We start from the raw sequence: 8,492 nt of genomic DNA, 5'->3' as shown, positions 1-8,492 counted from the left end.
CTACTAATTTTTCACTAAATAAAACTAATCTACATTCACATTTCATCTCCCCCTACCCATTTTAAACAAATACTGAGAAGAAGAACATACAACCAAGAACAAAGAGGAATACCTATAGGAAAAGCATTGGGAGGCAGGACAGCACTTCTACAACCTACCACTAGGTTGTCCCTTTAATATAGCAAGGCAGGGTCAGGCACTTTATTCTGACTATTCATATCTGACTCCACTTAACTCTTTGCACCAGTATAGAAAGGGTGGTTCTGTCAGAAGCATCGAGCGAGCTGATGATGCCGACTGGACCAGAGGAGCCAAGGAGCGGGAAACTGCAGGAAACAAAGCCTGGAGAGCCCGGAGGAGAGCAGCGTGCCGAGATGCTGGCCTGGTGTGCTTGAGGGGCTGCAGCGTGTCTAAAGAGCTGAGTCTCCAGAGAGCCGGAATGAGGCAGACTGCAACCTGTTGGCCGAGTCCAGATATATGCTCATTCCCTCGGTACGTTTGCCGGTCCCAGGGGTATCTGAGGGGCAGGTGGTGAGAGCCTGACCTCGACCCAGTGTATCCTGAGAAGACTGCTCGCCAGAGCCGCATTACCCCTTGAGTTTTGTAAAAGTGAAGAGAGAAACTCTGGAGCGTGCAGGTGGCTTGAGCGGAAGTGGAAATAGACAAGATTGACAAAAAGCAGAAAGGTCAAGAAAGCAGAAAGCAAGGGAGAAAGTAAAGTGACCGGAAAGCAAGAGAGAAACCATGAAGAAAGATGTGCTAATGGCGCAGAAGTAAAGAGAGAAAATGAACTTTAAAGAATATAAGGGAAAAGAGAGGGTACACGCAACCCAAAACAGGAAAGAGGGTGCAAGCTAACCCGGCCAACTGAAAATGAGTGAGAGAAAGCAAAGAGAGGGTGCATACGACCCAAAAGCAGGAATGGAGGGTACAAGCAACCCAGAGGTTGAAAAAGGAAAGTGCAATCAGCACGACATAGAGAAGGGACGATGCAAGGGTGCACATCCAAAGAAACTGAGTGTTCCAGGTGCATGATAGAAACGAGAGGAGTGTGTAAAAGGCACAGCAAGATGAAAAGAGGGTGCAAGTGCGCACAATAGAAAAGTAGGCGTTCAGGAGGCACAGAGTGAGAGAGGCACATAAAGGAATAGGTGACCGAAGAAAGGTACAGAGAATAAGGAGAGGGGTTAGAGGTCAGAGTGGTCGTACCTGGGAGGAGCAAAGATCCCGGCGTATTCGAAAGTCTTTGATACTACCCTCATATTATAACTGTACAGTGAAAGGTACATTCGGACAATGAGAACTTTGTTTGAAGACAAAAGGGGTGCACGCCTGGGGAAGGAAACCCTAAGAGGCCCAAAATAGACAATGGGCCTCATTACGAGTTTGGAGGTAGCCATGCCGCTTTTAGCAGCATGGCTACCTCCAAATGCAGGTCCGAGTCCCGCAAAAGGGGACTTACCGAGCCATTCCGACCTTGGAAGGCCTGGTATTTCCCTTTCGCGGTACCCGGACCCAGTATGTCCCCATTCTCATCTGAGCCCCCATAGGCCTCAATGGGAATGGGGAGGATGCTAACAACGGGTCCATCAACAACGGGCCCTTTGTTAGCATCCTGGTCTGCTAGCAGGTCCCCCTCTGCACGTCTGGTCTGGCCAGGCGTACAGAGTGGGACCCACTGCAGAACTCGCAATGTGGCGGCCCGAAATGAACAGTGCCTGTCCATACCCGCACCGTTCATTCCATGGCAGCCACATTTGTAATTAGGCCCCTTGTTAAACTCTGTAAAGAGGAGCCTATTCCTGGGGAAGGGAACCCTATGAGGCCCACAAGAGACATTGTTGAACTTTGTATAGAGGAGCCTAGTCTTGGGGAAGGGAACCCTAAGAGGCCCACTTAAGAGAATGTTGAACTTTGTGAAGAGAGACCTAGACTTGGGGAAGGGAACCCTGAGAGGCCTGACCAGAACGGTGTATTTTTGTTTGGAACCAAAGGAGTCCCAGCTTGGGGAAGGGAACCTCAAGAGACCCAGTGACATTGTGAACTTTATTGACTTGCTGCAAGAGCCCTACGTGGAAGGTTCTGAGGGCAACCCTTTTGAGTTGAACTATTTTGCACTGGCAGAACTACACCTATTGGTAAGACTACCTGAAACCAGCTGTGGTTTACATTTCTTTTTTCTTGAACCCCTATTTTTCTTTAAGAAGACTTCCTATCACATTTTGTCAAAGAGTGAGGGCAAGCATAGGTTTAGACACAGACAGAGTTTGGTTTTGGACTTTCAGACATTGGCGGCCCTTAGAAACATCAGTGGAGGGAACCATCCCTTTAGAGATAGGGAGCCTCATTACGACTTGTGTGTAATGGGTTTAACGGGCCGGTAATGGGGCCGGCGCCGTTCAACCCACTCCACACTATTACGAGGTCTCCTCGCGGGACCCGCTCTGGACGTCTGGTTTTTCCAGACGTCCATAGCGGGTCCCGCGAGGGGACCAGGGAGCTAACAACAGGCCAGTTCATAATGAGCCCGTCGTTAGCTCACTCCCCATTCCCATTGATCCCTATGAGGGCTCGAATGGGAAAGGACCGGGCCCGGGTTTCCTGAAGGAGGAAATACCGGGCCCTCCATGCTCGGAATGGCCCGGTATTTCCCCATTCAAGGAACGCGGACCCGGACACGATTTTGGAGGCAGCCATGCCCTTATTAAGGGCATGGCTGCCGCCAAAGTCGTAATGAGGCCCAGGGTCACTTAGGTATTACACCAACCACGGAACATTATTAAATAAAGGTTTCAAAACTGTAACCTTTGAGTCTGTGTCTCTCTTGATACTATGCCTATCTCACAGAAGGAATGGAAAATAACATCATTCTATCAATGTGTAAAGTGGTTAAAAAATAGTTGTTTTGGTAATAAACTGCGATTGATAGTGCCTGCTCAAATTAATCAGTGTGGTATACTTGATGAAACAAACAAAAGAATAGAAAATATGGTAAGTATTGACAGTCGAGATTGACTTGTCATCATGGGGGACACTCCTCTTTTACACCCATGTAGGACACTGCCGAGATACACCCCCAAAATAAGGAAGAGTGGGTGAGCTGCACAACTAATAAAACACTCATGTCGTGGCCTCAGGAGGATTTGTTGTCTAAAACAGTATCGCGACACATGACAACATATTTGCATGCTACATATAAGGGGAAGAAGTTACAGAAAAGATTGGCTGTTTTAGAGTTGTGGAAAATGTATCAGAGCGAGAAAGAAGATCTGCCTGAGAAGGAGTGGATGGTTAAACAGCATAAGGAAGATGATATCACACCTTCGGCTCGTCTTACCACTCCTGCAAAAACTCCTCTTTTCCCTTCTGAAAACAAAAGCATAGAAACTGAGGAACAGGGATTTTATCCTTTAAAGGAATTGAAAGTAGCGGCAGGGTATGTTAATCTGACATACGAGACCCCCGCTAATAACAGTGAGGACAATATGGAAGAGAGTAAAAGTAGAGAACACAAATATATGCCAACATGCAATGAAAGTAAACAGCGTGATGAGAAAAGGACAGACAGGACAATAGCTGGAGATAGAGGAAGAAGCAAGGAGACAAAGGGTAGTGAAAGACAAAGCTAAGGGCGTCACGATAGGGCAGAATGAAAGAATGGGAGAACAGCTATTACCTAAGCTAGATGATAAGGTCATTGATGGTATTCGAGAAAGAAGAGAGCAGGAAAGGAATGAGAACATGAGAGAGCATACAAAGAAAAGAAGGAAATAGACTAGAAGAGAAGAGGCGCGAGGAGATAGAAATACAGAGAATGCAAGTACGTAGGTTGCAAAAAAGGCAAGAGGAAGAAGAGAGGAGAGAAGTGAGGTGAAGGGAAGATGAGATGAACAGAAGTAGGGGACTAAAGGATGATGAGATAGATCATCTACTTAATAGAAGTATAATGCCAATCGAAGCACGAGAATGATTTGAGGAAGAGAGAGGGTCACAGCAGCCCCACAGAGAGCTACAAGAGATACCAAGAATACAGACATGGGCTGATGAGCATAAAGCAGAAAACATAGGGAAGGGAATTGGGGATTTATACAGGCAAATGATAAATAAAGATGGGAATAAAACCCAAGAAAATGTTGATGGGTCTTTATCGAGGGAAACAGGAGGACGGTCCGGTCCGGTGACACATTAACAGATGAACATAGAGCGCTGTTTTTAAGTAGACTAGATCTTGATGATGAGGAAAGAGATGAGAAACATACACGCTGGGGCATAATGATGCCAGACGAAGAAAGGGAAGAAAATGAGAAATCGCGAAGAGGGTGCATGCGATTTTTCAAAATAGTTGAGTGTAGAATAAGGGGTAAAATGGTCAGCTCTAGAGGACCCTAAATAAAAAAACACCAGAACCGACATAATACACTGAGCCACCACAAGCATCATCGCACAGTGCAGGGGATGTATCCCGCCTTTTGAAAGCAGATTAAGGTCACTACCAGGACGGTGACAAATTGGTGAGTATAGCCCTAGCTGAAAAGCACAAAGCGTAGGTGGGTATGTTTAAACAACAGGGTTTTCACAATTCCCATTATTAGAGAAAGGGGGTAGGGGGGGCGACCACAATGGATTCTGTGGACACAAATGGATAATTCTATATTTGAAATGTAAATTACCTAGTTTGCCGTCAGGTGTGGGGAAATGGATTTATGGGCTAGAAAGAATGACATCAGTGATGAGGCTAGTTATAGGTGACATAAATGGCCTGCTAGCAGCCATCATAGGGGAGAGGGCTGACGACATTTGGAAGTGAGCAGGGTATGCAGGTGTGACTGCACAGAACACGACACACGGAGTGCAATTTAATAATTGCAGAGCAGATGTATGGTGGGCGCTCAGAGTAAAATATCCCGATACATCAGATATGGGTGTGTTTATGACTAGGAAGAAGGACGAGGATGATGATCTTGTTGACTTTATTCAAGATATTTAAGAGAGATAGCGTCTTGAGACGTGAGAACCATGGGATAAAACAGTGGCATTATTTTACCACAAAGGCAGATGAAGAAACATGTAGGGATGGAAGTGAAGCCATGGCCAAAAATACAATTGACTATCGGGCACCATTGCCGATTGTTACAAGAGTAGAATAAGAAGAAAGCTGAAAGTAGAAAGCAGGAGGGAGCAAAGTTATTTCAGAAAACATTGTCAAAACTAGCCATAGAAAGAGCAGTATTGACAAGCAATAAAGGTGTGGCGACACAAGAAATGCGACCAGCGCAGCAAAGTAATATAGTATATTTTCTGGATCAGAATGGGTATAATTGTTGGCAAAGAGAAAGAAGGAATGGACCCAAGGGAGGAGGGCAAGGTGGATTTCATAACCCTCAGAGAGGAGGAGGATTTAATGCCATACAGCTGCAACAATGCTGGAATTGTGGGAGGATGGGACACATAGCCAGAACATGTATAAATAGAGGGAGCATGCAGCAAAATTGTCAAGCTCCAAGAAGGGTGATAGGTTATGTTCCACAATATAATACAGAACCACAGGAATTTTATGCCCAAGATCACATGCAGATCAGACACGTGAGCTGCAATCACAACAATTACGATTACAAATGCAATCACCAAAAGGGAAACCACAGCAAGTGCCTATGCAAACACAACTGATACAGACTCAGGAAGCACAGACACAACAGGCCTTGGTACCACAATGGAACACAAATGTAGGAATACTGCAAGCACCCGCACCTAAACTAGGGAGTGTAACCGTGGTAGGAGGAAATCCTTTCACAGGCACAGGGATGAATTTTGTATCCAAAATAGGACAGCCCACAAAGCAACGTAATGTGTTCAGTGCTATCCTTGACACCGGACACCCAAGAGGAACCAAGGGTCAAGGTAACGATAGGAAGTAAGACATTTACGTTCCTTGTATACACTGAAGAAACTCGTTCCAGTGTTCATGAGGGAAAATACCCAATGTCAGGCATTGCCATGAATTCACAGGGATCTTCTGGGGTGATGAGCTTAGTTCCTTTGACAGACAAATTACCAATCTCTGTAAAAGAACATGACATGTCCCCGACATTATTATATTCCCAGTAGGCATCAGTTAACCTATTAGGACGTGACTTGATGAGAAACCTTAACATTACAATATCTTTTACTGATGAGGGAAGAGTGTGTTCCACTCCAGGGAAACATTATATGAATGTGAACAAATTCATATTAGCCTTCACAGGCCAGAACGCATTATGAGGAGTGCCTTTAGATCCATTAGTATTTTTAAATGGAGTAACTGTTTTATTTTCATGGCTAGCCAGGTTGGTTGGTAAAATATTGAGAATACCTGAAGAGTTTTTGTTTAGACCTGAAATACCTATGGATGATGACGAAGGACAGGTCATCCCTTTAGAACTAGAAGCAGCAGTGGTCAGACAGGAAAGAGTGGTTGTTCATTGAACAGATGATGAGGGGAGAGGATGGAAAGCAGTTATAACCCTCAGTGAAGGATATGGGTTGACATATTGACAGACAAAGATCTTTTTAGGGATGAATATTCTGATGATGAATTCTCAATTAATGGATTAAAACAGAGAATAGAGAAATACTGCAGAGAATGGTAATGGTTCAAAAGAAACTTATTTTTTCAGGAAGATTTGGAGAAAGTGCCACAAATGTTATGGACCTCCAGTCCATATGACATGGACCTTTTGAAAGGAGTAGGAGCAGTTAAATTAAGCTTAAACAAGGAGCAATTCAGCCATGAGCAAAACAATATCCCATGTCCAGAGAAGCGGATGAAGGTATATTCGAGACCATTTACGCTTTAATGAAGCAAGGAATATTTCTGCCATTTGAGCCCCCATGTCACACGGCTGTGTACCCAGTGAAGAAATCAACTGGGTGGTCGTGGAGATTCATTCAGGATCTTCGCCCCTAAACAATATTGTCGAAGCAGAGTTTCCTTAGTTCCAAATCCTGCTACAATATCATGTAATATCCCATCTAAGGCTAAATATATTACAGTTATAGATTTAAAAAATGCATTCTTCTCAATTCCCCTTCATGACTTCCTTTTCATATGTGCCCAAAATACTCATTTGCCCCAGGGGCAGTGTAAATTCCCTTCAATCTTCAACAGGGTCCTTCAGTTGGACCTAGGTAAGGTACAGCTTGAGATTGTAATAATTCACTATGCAGATGCCATATTGGTGTGCAGTGAGAGAGAGGAAAGATGCAGGGAAGACTCAGTGCAACTTATGACCGTACTAGCAGAAAAAGGATACAAAGTCGACAAAGAAAATGTACAGTTTTGCCAAGAAGATGTCCTGTAAATAGGGCAGTTAATCCCTCAAGCGGGGAGAAAAGTGACACCTGAAAGAGCAGAAGCAACTATGAAGATTTCAGAACCTAAAACAGTGAGGGAACTGCAACAGTTTTTAGGCCTATGTTACTATTACAGGGCATAGGTTTTTGATTAGAAGTACATATATTCCACTACTTTTAAAAGGACTTAAAGAAGCACAGATAGACAAAAGTAAGATAACATGGACAGATAAAATTACTGAAGGATTTGAGGAATTGAGGCTTACGGGCATGTGGTGTGGTAATAAAATTAAAATAAATAAATAAATAAATAAATAAGGCAATCAGTAGAGTCCTTTTCCTAGGAATTCCAGACTATCATGAAGAATTTTGTTATTTTCTCTTTGAAATAGAGAATTCATGACAGCAGTTCTCACTCAGAAAGCAACATTAGGACATGGACACAAACCATTGACTTATTACAGTGGGAATTTAGATCCAGTTATGAAAGGATATTACCCTTACGAACGAGCTTTAGCTGCTGCTTGATTTGCAATTGAAAATGCTTCAAGTATTACAATGGGGGGTTCAGTAACATTATTTTTTGAGCATTCATTATTTGCCATTCTAGAGAAACCCAAAAGTACATTGGCCGTACAAAGAGCATCAGGATACGAGGTTGAGCTAATGGCCCTTAAGTAACGTGCATTCAGAGTAATTCTGAGTCCAAATAACTGAACCAATGCACAGGAAGATGGCAAATATATGGTTTTATTAACAATTATCTAAAACAGGGAGTTTACAATGATCATTAACAGACGTTCGATCTGGCTCTCAATGATTTCTTCACAAAACATAGACTTTATACTAAAAATACGTCAGGGGTGATGCCATACTACGTGAAAAAAATGGAAACACCTACGGGGGATTGTAATTGGTTGAAGGGGAAAATCTAAGTATACTTTCAATAGGAGCTAGGATTGTAATTGGTTGCCCACTGTCAGGTGGACAATATATGCCTACCTCTAAAACATGTTGTAACGCTCACCTGATTCCCGTAGAGGCGCCGGTCTTGACTGGGCGTATACCGTATCTGCAAAGGTGATGTGTAACACACGGCTGGCTCTTTGGGCTGGACCTCTGTGCACTGTATGTCTGACTTGAAGGGTAAGATGTCTGCAGAT

The sequence above is a fragment of the Ambystoma mexicanum genome, chromosome 6q (genome assembly GCF_040938575.1).
Source record: "Ambystoma mexicanum isolate Mex_15411 chromosome 6q, UKY_AmexF1_1, whole genome shotgun sequence".
Taxonomy (NCBI): domain Eukaryota; kingdom Metazoa; phylum Chordata; class Amphibia; order Caudata; family Ambystomatidae; genus Ambystoma; species Ambystoma mexicanum.
Note: the sequence above shows the minus strand (reverse complement) of the source record.